The 16,523-nt window shown below is 35.2% G+C and overlaps 1 pseudogene; it reads left to right on the top strand.

Annotated features, from left to right (window-relative positions):
• Positions 1 to 7,677: 7,677 nt before the first annotated feature.
• Positions 7,678 to 8,914, top strand: LOC101032908 (isocitrate dehydrogenase [NADP] cytoplasmic pseudogene; annotated as a pseudogene).
• The last annotated feature ends 7,609 nt before the right edge of the window (positions 8,915 to 16,523 follow it).

Genomic DNA, 16,523 nt, shown 5'->3' with positions numbered 1-16,523 from the left:
AGCCTGAGTAGCCAAAGCAATCCTAAGCAAAAAGAACAAATCTGGAGATATTACATTACCAGACTACAAATTATACTATAGTAACCAAAACAATATGGTACTGATAAAATTTTTTAAAAATTAAAAAATAAAAAAAGAGATGTGAATAGGCTAGGGAAACATAATAGAGAACCTGGAAATAAAGCCAGAATTGAACAGCCAACTACCAATCTTTGACAAAGAATACAAAAACATAAATTGGTGAATAGGCACCCTATTTAATAAGCAGTACTGGGAAAACTGGCAAGCCAGATGTAGAAGAATGAAACTGAATCCCTCTCTCTTACGTTATACAAAAATCAACTCAAGATGAATCAAAGACTCAACTATATGAACTGAAACCATAAAAATTCTAGAAGACCATGTTAGAAAAACTTTTAGACATTGAGCTAGGTGAAAAAAGTCATGACTAAAACCCCAAGAGGAAATGCTACAAAAAACAAAAATAAATAAAAAGGATCTAATTAAACAAAGATGTTTTTACACAGCAAAAGAAATAATCAACAAAGTAAACAGACAATCTAAAAATTGGGAGAAAATATTTGGGAACTATGCATCTGACAAAGGACTAGTATCCAGAATCCACAAGAAACTCAAAAGAATCAGCAAGAAGACTTAATAAATAATCCCATCAAAAAGTGGGCTAAGGATATTACTAGACATTCCTCAAAAGAAGATATACCAGCAGCCAACAAAGAAATGCTCAACACCATTAATCATCAGGGAAATGCTAATTAAAACCACAATGATTCAATCTAGCTGCTTGTTATTTGTTTGTTCATGTTCTCATTTCTTCTAATTTAACCTAGAATGGTTGTAGGTTTCCTTTAGGTTTTCTGTTTTATGCTCATAACGCTGTTCATAGTAGTCTCAAATGATCTTTTGTATTTCTGTGGTATCAATTGGAATGTTTCCAATTTCATTTTTTTTTGACAGTCTGAATTTAACTTTTACTTAAGCAAGTGTTTATGAAATCAAAACACTAGGTAAATATATCCTCCAATTTCTTTAGGTTTTAGCGTAACCATTAGATCTGCACAAGGTAGAATTTTTATAAATGTCCTGGTTAGTCTAACAGTAGAAATTGGATTTGTCCACAATTTATAGAGATGTAAAACATTAGCATAAATACAATTTTATTTCTATCACATATAAAGGTGTAGAGTTAGGGGTGCAGAACTGGTATGGGGCTTTATTCTACAAAACCCTCAGGGGTCCAGGATCTTTTCAGCTCATCATTTCACCATCCTAAGACAAAGCCATACTCAGTGGTGTTCAAAATGGCAGTCATTGCATCCATGTTTCCGTCAGCAGGATGGAGAAAGGGACAAAGTTTGTGTTAACGGTGCATGATCATTGTCTTTTAAAGAAGCTCCCCAAAGCTACCCCAAGACACTTTTGTTTACATCTCATTGGCAGGATTTGGAATATTAAGATATAACAATCAATGTTTATTACAGAGAGTTACAGAAAACTGCTAATTAAACTCTTACCTGTTTACAAACATACAAGGGAATTTACTCATTCCTTATTCAAACTGCCAAGTCTTTCAAAATAGAACACATTTTTAATATAGAACTGTCTAATGTTTTTAAGCATGGTAAAAGGAAGACCTTTTACTGAATATTCATTTGAACTTTTTAATGTGGTATCGTGTTGAAGAATTATCTATTAAAAATTAAAGTGAAAACAATTCCACTAAGCAACAATGAGTTAATTGACAAACTCTCTGATCTTTGTCAGACTTACAGTAGAAAAAAAATCTCAATGTAGCTTTTTTAATTATGTTTAAAACTTAGCCCACTAATGTCACTTATGACTTATATTAATCTATTTAGAGCTGTTTTCTATGGCTTCATAAGAAAAATTAAAGTCACATACTTGATTTCCACTTGGACAAGAGTTTATTCCCTCTGCTTAAATACTTTACAAGTTTATTGTCTCCTATCCCTGTTTCCAAGTGTCTTGATTCTGCTCTTTGCTTGTATTTCCTGAAAAGTTTTTTTCTTTATTTGACATGACTAATCCAGTTTTAAGAAGACAGTAATATCAAGGACCATATAGAACACTAACAGATTTCTTCATACAGTCCTTAGCATATGAAATGAGTAAAAATAAACTTATTTGTAACAGATATATGTAGTCACTCATTTATTCTTATTAGATACATAAGAGTAGATACATACATACATACTATATAACAATGTAGATGATAGTCTGTATATGTAATGTATATAGCATAATGAATATAGCAAGATATAGAAATATATTTGAGTTTATTAGAATGATTGTGTAAGTACACCAAATATCTCACTGAGAACAATTGAGTCAGTCTGCTTTATTGTAAATTTGAATATATTTTAAAGAAATTTCAAATTAGTTAGAACTACCTGAATTATGACAAAGATCATAAGACCCAGAAGTTGCGCAAAGTCATTGCTGCTCTATAGTCCAGTGTACAATTGCTATGCCACACCTATCTGCAAGACACTCTGTGAAATATGTGAAATATTATATCTACTGAGCAGCCATGTCCCCAAGACTTAAAGGGCCTATTATTAAAGTATTATTAAAAGTAAGAGGGGGACCAGGTAGAGTGTACCCTCTATCTCTGACTTATCTAGTCAATATATTAGACAGATGTCAAGTGAATAAGGCAAATAACATTCGCTGGAGAAAATTATATCCTGAGCATATGCAGCATCTCTCATATAAATTAATAAATGATTAACTGAGTATTAATTAAAAGATTTTTTTGTCCTTTATCTACTGTTATTTCAAGAAAGTTAGAGATTTGATCCTGTAATACTGTTTACCTATATCTGGAAAATACCCAAATTTGATTACTAAGTTACCAGTTGATTTTACAGTTAAAACCTAACTGAATTAAGTAATCTTTAATAATAGAAGATAAACTGCATATGTTAATTTAAAGGACCCTAAATTAATTCAAATTAATGGTTGTATTTGGTTCTAAACAAACCAATTGATCAAAAAGACAGTACTTGGGAACTAAAATGTAAGGAAAGTAAATATAAATCAGCATTTTTCTTGAATTTTTTTTTTTCTGCTCATTCTCATAGTCATCTTTTTTGACAAGCCTCATATGAAGATACATGTGTAACAAATACAGATTCATCAGCATTTTCACGTTGAATCAGAACTAAGAAAGAAGTGGAAAACATGATCGAATTAGATCAAATGTACAGATTCCCAGTGATCAGAAATCAGAGAAATTCCTTCCTAGCCTTATGTTCTCAACTTACTCAAGAAACATCTGGCCGGGCATGTTGGCTCACACCTGTAATCCCAGCACTTTGGGAGGCTGAGGCGGGTGGATCAATTGAGGTTAGGATTCTGAGACCTGCCTGGGCAACATAGTGAAAACCCGTTTCTGCAAAAATACAAAAATTGGCCAGCTGTGGTAGTGCACACCTGTAGTCCCAGTCTCCCACCTGAGGCAGGAAAAAGGATCGCTTGAGCCTGGGAGGTCAAGGCTGCAGGGAGCCGTGATTGTGCCACTGCACCCTAGCCTGGGTAACAGAGCAAGAGTTTGTCTCTAAAAAATAATAATGAATAGTAAATAATTTTTAAAATCTGGTAAGCACTTACCTTGTGTTACACCTCCCCCATGCTAGGCAACATTGTCACAGCAGTAAAGGAAATATTGTTTGTGCTTACAAAATGCAAGTTAAGGAACTCTTTCATCACCATGTGATGAGGACTAAGTCACTCAGTCTACTTTGAGACTTACTACAGTTTACTCACAGTGTTTACTTGATCCCTCGCTTGCACTTCTCTTGGTTAGTAATGCTACCAGGATGCTACAAGGAGAGACATCTGGGTTGAAAGAGGTTGGGTTTTTGAATTTCAACAGCAAAAACCATGAAGGAATTGGTGCCTAAAGTTTATGTCATAAATAATAGACTTGGAAGAGTAGGTAAGGAAACCAGATACCCTATCCCCAGTCTGATCTGGAGAAAAGCAGAAGAGCTCAATGGGTTCCTGACAAAAGCTTCTGTGTCCTGCTCCTGACCAAAGCTCGGTGGCACATGACAGAAACTCCACGTGTAGTTTTAGGATCTAAGAACATAGATGACTGAGAAGAGTGCAAATATGCTATTCACTTCCTTCCCTTGATTCCCAGAACTCTAACAGCTAGATTTACACTTCTCAAGAAAGAGTTATGAAGATTTGTTGTTGGGAATCTGATCAGCCCAAGAGAAAGATCTTAAGATGCTATCCCAAAATCCCTGACGAAAGGGCCCTGCCAGATCTCCCTACAGTAAAGTTCACCAAGGACATGCCCACCTACATGCATGCAGCTTCCAGTCAGCTACACACATCCCTCCTTTAAATGCAAGGAAACAGCCAAAAATCACCAAACATCTGAGAAAAGTGTGTGTGTGTGTGTGTGTGTGTGTGTGTGTGTGTTGGGAGGGGACTTCGAGAGAGGCAGCAGGGAGTATGCTACTACCATTGAGGGTGCCAGAAATATAGGATACTAGCTTATTGAATGAACATATTTCTTGTTGGAGATCCAGTGACTGCTATGTTCTTCAATATAGAACAGGGTCAGCAATTACATCCCATGTACCAAATCCAGGTTACCATCTATTTTTGTAAACAAAATGTTATTGGAATACCACCATGCTTATCATTTATATATTCTCTATAGCTGCTTTTACACTACTATTGCAAAGTTGAATAGTTGAAAGAGAGACTGCTTGGCCTACAAAGCCTAAAAGTATCTACTAGTTGGCCCTTTACAGTAAAAATCTACAGACGTATCCTCTACTCAATAGATTATTTAAATGGAATCTTCAGTTAATCATTCAATATTTTTAATGTGAGCTATATGAAGCAAGAAACAAAGATGATCAAGGCATGGATCCCATCCTCAAGCAACTTATTTAGTAAGAGATAACATTTATATCAACAATTATACTAGAGAATACATCGTGAAAAGTACTATGTGGAGTACGGAAAATATGCTATGGTTGTTGGAAGAAAAGCAAATATTTATATAACACAAGGATTCAGAGAAGATTACTAAAGAAGATGATATTTAAATTGGAACTTAAAGATTAGGTATATCTTTGAAAACTATACCTTCGCTTACACCCTTTGAAGTGCTTCATATTTACTTGAAACTACAGACTTTTCAACTCAGATATTTTAAAAATTATAATCTTGTTCTTTTTTAATGTTACCTTTTATACAAGCTATTTGTGTTATAATTTTATTTAACTTCATTCCCATTTAATTCTTATTATCAAGGACCTTGAAAAATTTGTCTAAGGAAAGTAACAATGAATTCATATAATGTTCTCTTCAATATTTTGATTTAGGTAGGAACCATCTATTCTAAAATATTCTATGGCAGGGAAGTAAGAAATGATTAGGTCAATGTAATTACAGCCAAGCTATTCCACTAATCACAAAGTACCTGTAGCTACCTGTCATGAATCTAATTTCACAAAACACTTCAATCATTATTGCTGGTGTGAAAGAACTTTTTTTTATAGAACATCACAGTTCTATAGCAACAGAAGACTAAAATGTTATTTTCAACCATTCCAAGTTTTTAAATTGTTTTAGAAGTAGAGATGAATGTCTCTTCTGAGTTCCCTGTACATGAGTAAGCTGAGACTATTCACCCACTTCTATCTGGATTGGTGATTTCCTACTATCCTTTAAAACATAGCAGCCTGTGACTACAAACTTTACATTACAGGGCCAATGTCCTTGTGGGAGGGGTACTGGTCAGTGGAGCCCCATATCTTATCTCAAGATTCCCCTTTGAATATAGTGGTTACCTCCTTGCTGGTATCAAGCACTGACCACAATTAATAACCAAAGCACAGAAGGAAAAAAAAAAGCCTGGAACATTCACCAAGACTTTCCTAAAGAATCTTCGATAACGAGGAAATAAACACAGAATATCTATCACACAGAACTACATAATCACAGCTCACCAATATTCTCAGGCACTGTGCCATCCTCACATACTTCTGGAGAGAAGGGGTCGCTGTTCCCACATTTAATTTCTTCTGCTTTCTCCTACACCAGTTTTTTTCCTCTACACTTCTAAGAGATACAATCATTTCACCATGAAGGAATTTCCTTACTATTGTGTCTAAGATGGATATAAATCGATGGCTTTTAAAATTAAAATATAATTTGAAATTATTTGAATATACAATATATCAATATTTGCCACTTTTACGATGATATAATCCTGGAAGAGACATTAAGCAAGCTCAAAAAGTTAGTTGTAATCTCAGAAACAAGATAATAATTAGGTGTTCAGTGCCTATCAAAGAATTAGTATTAAAGCATTCACATATATGACTAACTGCCTGTAATTAAGGGACAGGGCTGATGCAAGATACTGTCTGCCCCATTTTCTTTCTGCATTGCATGATTGAGCTTCTGAGGCCAGCCTTTTCTTTCTTAATGTTTACTAATGGAATTCCAGTACTTTGCCTTGAAACTATAAGTCATTTGAATTCCTAATGAAAATAATTTAAACAATAAGAAAATATAAGTCCCTCTCCACTAGGTGCAGAAAAGCAGATTTTGTTATGTGACACAAAATTTAACAGAGAAATTTAATTACTAATACATCTTGTAAACACTTGGGCTTCAAAGATAATTGCTATGCCCTGTAAAAGTAACCTCTAACATCTAAACAATCTGTTGTAATTGATTGCCTTGAAAAGTTGTTTTCTTAGTTAATATTCGTACAAACTCTTCCCTACTTGGCCAGGACCTCCCCAGTTCTAGCACTGGAAGTACCACAACCCAGGAAAGCCCTTACTCCTAAATAAGCTCAGGGGGTTGGTCACCCTGACCCCCTTGTGTTCTAGAAGGTACAAATGCATGTGAATTTTCTATGTAAAGTCAGAAGAGAATTATTGGTACTTAGCTCTTTTCCCTTAAGCAGAAAAGTGCTAAAAAACCCAGAACTGCAAAATTCCTTATTTAAACAAAGAGGTTGAGGATCTGTGCCTCACTTAAATTAACAGAGCATGTTGACTTATTTAAAATTACTATGGAAGTTTATAGATTACAGTTGTTTGCAACTGTAAACTATAAATTTCCACAACAATTTTAAATAAGTCAACATGCTCTGAATCCCATAAAATAGACATATATTTCTGTGCTTGTTAAGCACTCAAAAAGAAACATGTTAAATAAGCCTATTTAAGTAATAAAATAGATTTATGATTAATTTCAAGCTGACAACAATAATTTTGGTGTTCTCTTAGAATTTAGAGAAACTTTGAGTAGAATGGTTTAATGAGCTGGGCACTATTTAAAAACTGCCCTGACTAAAATCAACCTTGTAGTGCTGGAGTAGAATTACTGATATCAGTATGAACTCATGTTTAGGTTATAAAAACACATGGGGGGTTTCAGCAGAGGCTGTGTCAGAATCCAAGGCAGTGAGAGTCCGGTTTGACATTGCCAACCTGTGTGCATGAGTCTCAGCGTGTGAGCGGCTGTGGTGCCCCAGCTCCTTGCCAGCATATCATCCAGCAGGAGATAACCTACAGTCAGTTGAGTCTGCAAGATTGGGAGGAATGGGGGTGATAAAAAATTTCTTCATTGTCAAAGTTTATTGAAGTCAAAATGTCCAAAAATATCAGTGGCAGTTCTGTGGCAGAGACGCAAGGAGATGAAATGACATGAATCATTTGGGAATTGATTAAGGATAAACTCATTTTTCCTTATGTGGAATTGGATCTACATAGCTATGATTTAGGCATAGAGAATCGTGATGCCACCAATGACCAGGTCACCAACGATGCTGCAGAAGCCATAAAGAAGTATAACATTGGTGTCAGATAGGCCACTATCACCCCTGATAAGAAGAAGGTTGAGGAGTTCAAGTTGAAACGAATGTGGAAATCACCAAACGGCACCATACAAAATATTCTGGGTGGCACCATCTTCAGAGAAGCCATTATCTGCAAAAATATTCCCTGGCTTGTGAGCGGATGGGTAAAACTCATCGTCATAGGTCATCATGTTTATGGGAATCAATACTGAGCAACTGATTCTGTTGTTCCTGGGCCTGCAAAAGTAGATATAACCTACACACCAAGTGACAGAACCCAAAAGGTAACACCTGATACATAACTTTGAAGAGGGTGGTGGTGTTGCCACAGGGATGTATAATTAAGATAAGTCAGTTGAAGATTTTGCACACAGTTCCTTCCAAATGGCTCTGTCTAAGGGTTGGCCTTTGTATCTGAGCACCAAAAACACTATTCTGAAGAAATATGATGGGTATTTGAAAGACATCTTTCAGGAGATATACGACAAGCAGTACAAGTCCCAGTTTGAAGCCCAAAAGATCTAGTATAAGCACAGGCTCATCCATGACATGGTGGCCCAAGTTATGAAATCAGAGGGAGGCTTCTGGGCCTGTAAAAACCATGATGGTGACATGCAGTTGGCCTCTGTGGCCCAAGGGTATGGTTCTCTCAGCATGATGACCAGTGTACTGGTTTGTCCAGATGGCAAGACAGAAGCAGAGGCTGCCCACGCAACTGTAACCTGTCACTATCACATGTACCAGAAAGGACAGGAGATGTCCACCAATCCCATTTCTTCCATTTTTGCCCAGACCAGACGATTAGCCTACAGAACAAAGCTTGGTAACAAGAAAGAGCTTGCCTTCTTTGCAAATGCTTTGGAAGAAGTCTGTACTGAGACAGCTGAGTCGGGCTTCATGACCAAGGACTTGGCTGCTTGCATTAAAGGTTTACCCAATGTGCAATGTTCTGACTACTTGAACATATTTGAGTTCATGGAAAACCTTGGAGAAAACTTGAAGATCAGACTAGCTCAGGGTAAACTTTGAGTTCATACCTGGGCTGAGAAGGATAAATGTCTTTTGGTAACTAGGTCTATGGGCTTACATTTTTCTGTATCACACTCAAGGATAAAGGCAAAATCAATTTTGTAATTTGTTTAGAAGCTCAGAGTTTATCTTTTCTATAAGTTTATGGCCTTTTTCTTATATATAAAGTTGTGAACATGGCAAGGGACTTTTTTAAATTTTTTATTTTATTTTCTAGTAGCAGCCTAGGAGTTTGGTTAGTACTCATTTGTATTCACCGTCACTTTTTCTCATGTTCTAATTACAAAGGACCAAAATCAAGAATGCTCCAAAGAGTAAATGATAGCTGCAGTATTGTTCCCTAAAACATGCATAAAGTAGAAATTCACTCCCTTCCCCTCCTGTCTATGACCTTCGGCAAAGGAAGGTTCTGGTGTCATGTACGTCCCGTTACATGAGGTAGAGCTGCACATTAAACTTGCACAAGACTGGAACAAAGTATGCATGCAACTCAAATGTGTTGAATATACTGTAGTCATTTTTGTAAAGAGCTTGCTGAATGTTTCCAACAGGCTAAATATTGTTTAGGTTGCAGGAGAGATTGGAATCAGGAATAAATACTACCTGATCTTTGACATAGCAGCCAGCATGAAAGCGCTTCCAGTGGCCACAGCTGAAACAAGTTGAACAACAAAATGAATAACATAACATAGAACTAAAGCTCAAAATATATGTATAAGATTCCACTAAATTTGTAATAAAGAAAAAAATAAGAACAATAAAAGACAAGCAATAAAGAAAGGCAATTAGAGACAAGAAAGTGGACACTGGCAAAAAAAAATTTGGAAGAAGGAAAGCAGTTGGAAGGTTCTGGAAACTGATTAATCTAAATGGAGAAAAACATGAACAAAATTGTTTACAGGGGAACAATTTTTCTCATCAGATCTTGTGAATGGTCAGCCAGATTCAAAATAGGATAGAGTTGAGGCACAAGGCTGAAGCAAGGGCTTTGGTTAAAAGTTCGTATATAAAACATTGGTGTTCCCCCTTACCTTCTACAACGCTAGCTATAAAATCCTGGGAGCCAGGTATCCTTTCTCAAGAGGGCACCTTCTCAAGGGAAATTGAGAGGCTCAGGAGGAAAGATGCTCTCTGAGACCACAGATCAAATCTTCAGAGGTACTCAAAATATATGGCATCTACAAAACAAGGATGGAATGTTGATTCCCCCAGCTAAAAGGAATATCTGAAGCAAAAAAAAAACAAAAATTGGAAGATGCAAATTGTCAGAGAAATAACACTAGAGAAATTCTCAGAGATATCAAAGTCACTAGACTGAAAATTCCTACTGAGTTTCCAAAATACTGACTAAAAAAAAAAACTAAGTTAAAAAGAAAGACCTGAGGCACATTATTAGAAATCTTATAATGCCAAATTTGAATACAACAAATGAGAAAATACAGGTTACTTAACAAAGAATGAGAATGACTTGGAGTTTCCCACTAGTAACCCTGGATGTTGCTAGAGGACAGACAAGCAGAACCTTCAAAAATGAGAGAAAATTATTTTCAACAATTAATATTTTACTCTGCAAAGTTATCAGTCAAATTTAAGATGAAATAAACATATCTTTGTAAATGCACAGATTTAAATAAATTATCCTTAGGTGAATTTAAGAATTTCTAAAGATTTTACTTAACAGTATACTTCAAGAAAATAATAGAGCTAACCATAAAGAGAAAGGTAAGAAAACTTGAAATGATTCAACCTAACAAAATGGCTAAGGGAAGTTCCCAAATAGAAGCTGAACAGCAGGTCTGGAGAACAATCAGGCCAACAATCAAGAGCAAAAAAAAACATGACTCCCAGGCCTTCAGGGAAAAAAGGAGAGGAAGTCAAATAGCATACAAAATGTAGAAAATTTAGAATATTTTAAAGGTACATGGATGGAGATTGGACAAAATGCAAAGAAGCACTTAGAAACACTAGGGAAAAAACTAGGAAAACTTTAAAATTTAAATTTTAAAAGTATTCAAGAAAATATTGATTTTTGATAACTTAAAGTAGATACATCCTAAAGTAGATATAGATATATAGGTATATAGATATATAGTATATATATACTTTAAGTGATATATACACATATGTATATATGGAAGGCTAGGGGAGGGGAGGGAGGTATTTCTAAACAGAGGTATTTCTAAATCTTTACCAATCAAAGCAGGAAGTCAATAAGTGATCTCTCTCAATTTGAAAAATAAGAATATAATAGCTTAGGCATACCCTTGAAATAAGAACATAACCACTGAAAATAAAGCAAATAAAAGAGTTAAAAATTATTGCTTCTTCATAGAAGTGGCAGTGGACAATGGATTGCTGACTTTCTTTACATGTTCTATGACTCAATAATGTTTTTCATATATATACTTTTATGTTAATTTTTATATTTAAAAGTAAAATATTAGATACTTTACATTTTAAAAATCAGAGAAATAATACTGGAGAAGTACCCAGAATAAGGGGTAGAAGTGTTCAACTCATGGCCCAATTATATCTTTTTGACTTATTAAAGATTAAAGAAAAGATTCAGAGAAAGAAAGAGCCGTGTGTTAATTCCAGTTTATTTTATTGCCTGTATTTTCTTTTCTTTGTATTTTACTCAATAGGTATTTTTCTTGAGCATCTAGCAGTGCCAAGTATCATTCAAGGAACTGGGGGATATCAGTTACTAAAGACCAAAATCAATGCTCCACAAAGCTCATTCCCAGCTGGGGGAACAGAAAATTTAATGACAAAATATAGAGGAAATTATGGCATGATCAGTTCTTAAGGGTAAAAAGCACAGCAGTTAAACCTAATCATTTCACAGAAAATTCTGAGTGAATTCAGCATTTTTAATAGTTTCCTGCTTTCTGTCAACTTGCTAATATTTCCTAAAGCTTAGATTACAGCTATTTTCAAAGGTATGTAAAAGTTGAAAGAACAAGCCAATTATCACTCATATACCCTTCACCTAAATTAATCAATCCTTAACAATTTGCTATATTTTCTTCCTCTTATTCTCAGTGAGATAGATAGTAGATAGACCATTTTATAGATTGATAGATAGCTGATAGATTGATAGACCATTTTACAGTATTTAACTTTTACTCCACTGCTTCAAAATAAATTATAAGCATCATTATTTACCTCTACTTCACCATGCATCTCCTAAAAATAAGAATATTTGCCCCAAAACTACAGGCCAATGTTCCCAATGAACATAGACACAAAAATCCTCAACAAAATACTGGCAAACAGAATTTAACAGCACATCAAAAACATTAATTCACCACAATCAAGTAGATTTCTTACCTGGGATGCAAGGTTGTCTCAACATATGCAAGCCAATCAATTAGATACAAACAAATAGAAAAATATTTCATGCTTATGAACTGGAAGGATCAATAGCATTAAAATGGTCATACAGCCTGAGGCAATCTACAAATTCAATGCTATTCCTATTAAACTGCCAACATTATTTTTCACAGAACTAGAAAAACTGATTCTCACATGAATATAAAATCTAAATAAAGCATGAATAGCTAAAGCAATTCAAAGTGAAAAGCATAAAGCTGGAGGCATCACATTAACTGGCTTCAAACTATACTATAAGTCTACGGTAACCAAAACAGCATGGTACTGGTATAAAAGCAGGCACATAGATCAGTGAAACAGGACAGAGAATCTAGAAATAAAACGACACACCTACTGCCATCTGATCTTCAACAAAGTCAACCAAAATAAGTAATGGGGAAAGGACTCCCTATTCAACAAATGGTGCTGGTATAGCTGCTTAGCCATATACAGAAGAAAAAAAAACTGGACCCTGTCCTTTCACCATACACAAAAATTAATGCAAGATGAATTAAAGGTTTAAATGCAAGACCTCAAACTATAAGAATTCCAGGGAAAAAAAACTTAAGAAACACCACCTGGACATCATCCTTGGAAAAAAATTTATGAGTCAGTCCTCAAAAGCAACAAAAACAAAAATTGACAAGTGGGACCTAATTCAACTAAAGGATTTCTGTACAGAAAAAAAAAAAAAAAAAAAAAGCTATTAACAGAATAAACAGACAACCTATGGAATGGGAGGAAATATTAGCAAACTATGTATCCAACAAAGATCTAATATCCAGAATCTATAAAGAACTTAAACAATTGAACAAGCACAAAACAGAAAAAAAAATTTTTAATGAGCAAAAGACATGAACAGATGCTTCTCAAAAGAAGACATGCAAGTGGGAAACAAACTTACAAAAAGATGCTGCACATCACGAAATGCAAATCAAAACCACAATGAGATAGATACCATCTCACACAGTCAGAATGGCTATTACTAAAAAGTCAAAAAACAGGAATGGGTCTAGATGGCTGACTACTTCCTTACGTTATATAAAAAAAATTAACTCAAGATAGATTAAACACTCAAATGTAAAAAAAAAAAAAACACTGGAAGATAATCTAGGTAATATCATTCTGGACATAGGACCTAGTAAAGATGTCATGACAAAGATGCCAAAAGCAACTGCAACAAAAACAAAAAATTGACAAGTAGGACCTAATTAAACTAAAGAGCTTCTGCACAGCAAAAGAAACTATCAATGGAGGAAACAGCCTACAGAATGGGAGAAAATATCTACAAACCATGCACCTGACAATTGCCTAATATCCAGAATCTATAATGAACTTAAATCAACAAGCAAAAAATGAATAATCCCATTTAAAAAGTGAGCAAAGAACATGAATAGATGTTTTTCAAAAGAAGACATACATGCAACCAACAAGCATATGAAAAAAAAATGCTCAACATCACTAATCATTAGAGAAATGCAAATCAAAACTACAGTGAGATACTATCTCACACTAGCCAGGCTATTACTATCTCACACTAACCAAGCTATTGTTAAAAAGTCAAAAAATAACAGATGTTGGTGAGGTTGCAGAGAAAATGGGATGCTTGTACATTGCTGGTGGAACTGTAAATTATTTCAACCATTGTGGAAATCAGTTGGGCAATTTCTCATAGAACTCAAAGCTGAATTACCACTCAACCTAGCAATCTTATTAGTGGACCTACAGCCACAGTAAAATAAGTCATTCTACTATAAAGACACATGCACAAGTATGTTCATTATAGTACTATTCACAATAGCAAAGACATAGACCTAAATGCCCATCAATGGTAGACTGGATAAAGAAAATTTGATACATATACGGCATGGAACACTGCACAGCTATAGAAAAAGAATGAAATCATGTCTTTTGCAGCAACATTGGGGCTGGAGGCCACTATCCTAAGTAAACTAACATAGAAACAGAAAGCCAAATACCACATGTCCTCACTTATAAGTAGGAGCTAAATATTGCGTACGTGCAAGAAGAAGGGAACAGCAGACACCAGGGTCTACCTTAGGGTGGAGGGAGAGAAGAGAGCGAGGACTGAAAACCTATGTATCAGGTACTAAGCTTATTACCTGGGTGGGGATGTAATCTGTACACAGGACCCCCATAACACATAATTTACCTATATAACAAACCTGCACATGTACCCCTGAACTAAAAGTAAAAAAAAAAAGAAAGAAAGAAAAAAAACAGTTGCTAGCAAGGATGGAAGTAAAGGGAATATTTATACACTGTTGGTGGGGACATAAATTAGTTCAGCCACAGTTTGAAAATTTCTCAAAGAACTTAGAAATGCCATTTGATCCAGAAATCCCAGTACTAGGTATATATCCAAAAAAAGTAAATCATTCTACCAAAAGGACTTATGCACTCATATGATCATCACAGCACTATTCATAATAGCAAATAAAATGAATTAACCTAGGTGCCTATCTATGGTGGACGGAATAAAGAAAATGTACATATATACCAGGGAATACTATAGTCAGTAAAAAAAAAGAAGAATAAAATCATATCCTTTACAGGAACATGGATGCAGCTAAAGGCCTTTATGTTAAGCAAATTAACACAAGAACAGAAAACCGAAACAGCAGGTTCTCACTTATAAGTGTGAGCTAAATATAAAGATCAACATAGAGTAGTCATGGACAAAAACATGGCAACAATAGAAACTAGAGACTATTAGAATAGGGAGGTGGTGAGGGGGGCAAGAGTTGAAAAACTATTGTGTACTACATTCAGTCCCAGGGCAATGGGATCATTCATATCCCAAACTGCAACATCATGCAATATACCCAAGTAACAATACTATACCTGTACCCTCTGAATCTAAAATAAAAATGGAAAAGAAAAACTGTCATGGCTTAGCAGTGGCAAGCTCAATAACTGGTGACCTCTATAATGGAGTAGCAGAATATTAGGTCAATACTGCCTCTGCTTTTTGGAAGAATGTCCATGTACTACTAACAGAAGTTCCAGTGTTAGGGAAAATGGCATATTCATAATGATCAATTTCTTGGCTTTTTCCTGTTCCTTTCAGCAAAATCTATGAGAGAGAAATAAACTTAGACAACAACTATCAAGTCCCCAAACTGAAATTAAAGAGAACACAGCTTTAAATCTGTTCTCTGCCTGTGGGCTGCAATCAAAGTTGAAAGAGAGAACCATTTTGAAGCCTCCAAATTACAACAGCAACCATTGTTTTCATATTTTGGACAAAAGCAGTAATAAGAGGTGTCTATAAAACTGCAGGCTTAACAGGATTTGAGACTGAAGGTGAATTTGCTGGCAATGGCCAGCTCAAGAGTATGGCTTCCCACTGAAGCCATTATTTCAAATGTCCTCAAGAGATCAACCTTGAAGTTGAATTAAAGCATTAGAGAGAACACCAAAGCCCAAACTTTTTAAAAAATGAGACTTTTCAGGCTTTAGAATTATGTATCTACAGAAATTCCAGAATAATATCATCCTTTCTGAAATAAATATAATGCTACTGCAGCAGCCCAAGACTACAACCTTGAAAAATGTCCCTGACTCCTTGACTTCTCTTAGAGAGAAAAAAACCAGCTGCTCACTAGCATTCAATAGTCTACCCTAAAGCAGTTGTATCAGAATTGCTGCAATGGAGGAAATTTGTTGTTAGTTTTCTTCCTCCTAAGGAGGTCTAGCTGCTGTTGGCTAGACTAATGACAAGTTAATTCAATCAGAAACATTCTTCTGGGTTACCCTACTGACCAACATAATGTTACCTCATGATCCTTGATACCTTTTGAGTCAAAAGATTTTAATGCTGGTCTTTGATACTTGTCAAGGAAAGAAAAATTGTAAAATACATCTATGCCTTTTTCAAATAACTTACTTTCATTAGATAATCACAAAGCTAGATTTCAAGGATAGCTCTTACATGAAGGAGGTGATGCTTGAGGGACAGGTAGAACTTAAATTAACTGCAGATGATTTCATACAGAATAAACAGCATATGCGAAAGGCTGTGAGAAGTCCTGGGGCCTGTCCATAGAAAACTAGACTGGTTTCACTGAAGCTTCAGGCACAAATGAAGGGACATGTTGCGTAGGGCCTTGAGTACAAAGTGAAGACATTTGAACTTTGTCCTGTAAGTAACAAGATTCTTAGAAAACAATGGGTGATGTCTGAAAACACTGTTTTAGTAAGAGTTACAAAG

Source organism: Saimiri boliviensis, chromosome 4, assembly GCF_048565385.1.
Source record: "Saimiri boliviensis isolate mSaiBol1 chromosome 4, mSaiBol1.pri, whole genome shotgun sequence".
Classification (NCBI taxonomy): Eukaryota; Metazoa; Chordata; class Mammalia; order Primates; family Cebidae; genus Saimiri; species Saimiri boliviensis.
The sequence above is the reverse complement of the archived record's forward strand: the minus strand, read 5'-3'. Positions and strand labels throughout refer to the sequence as shown.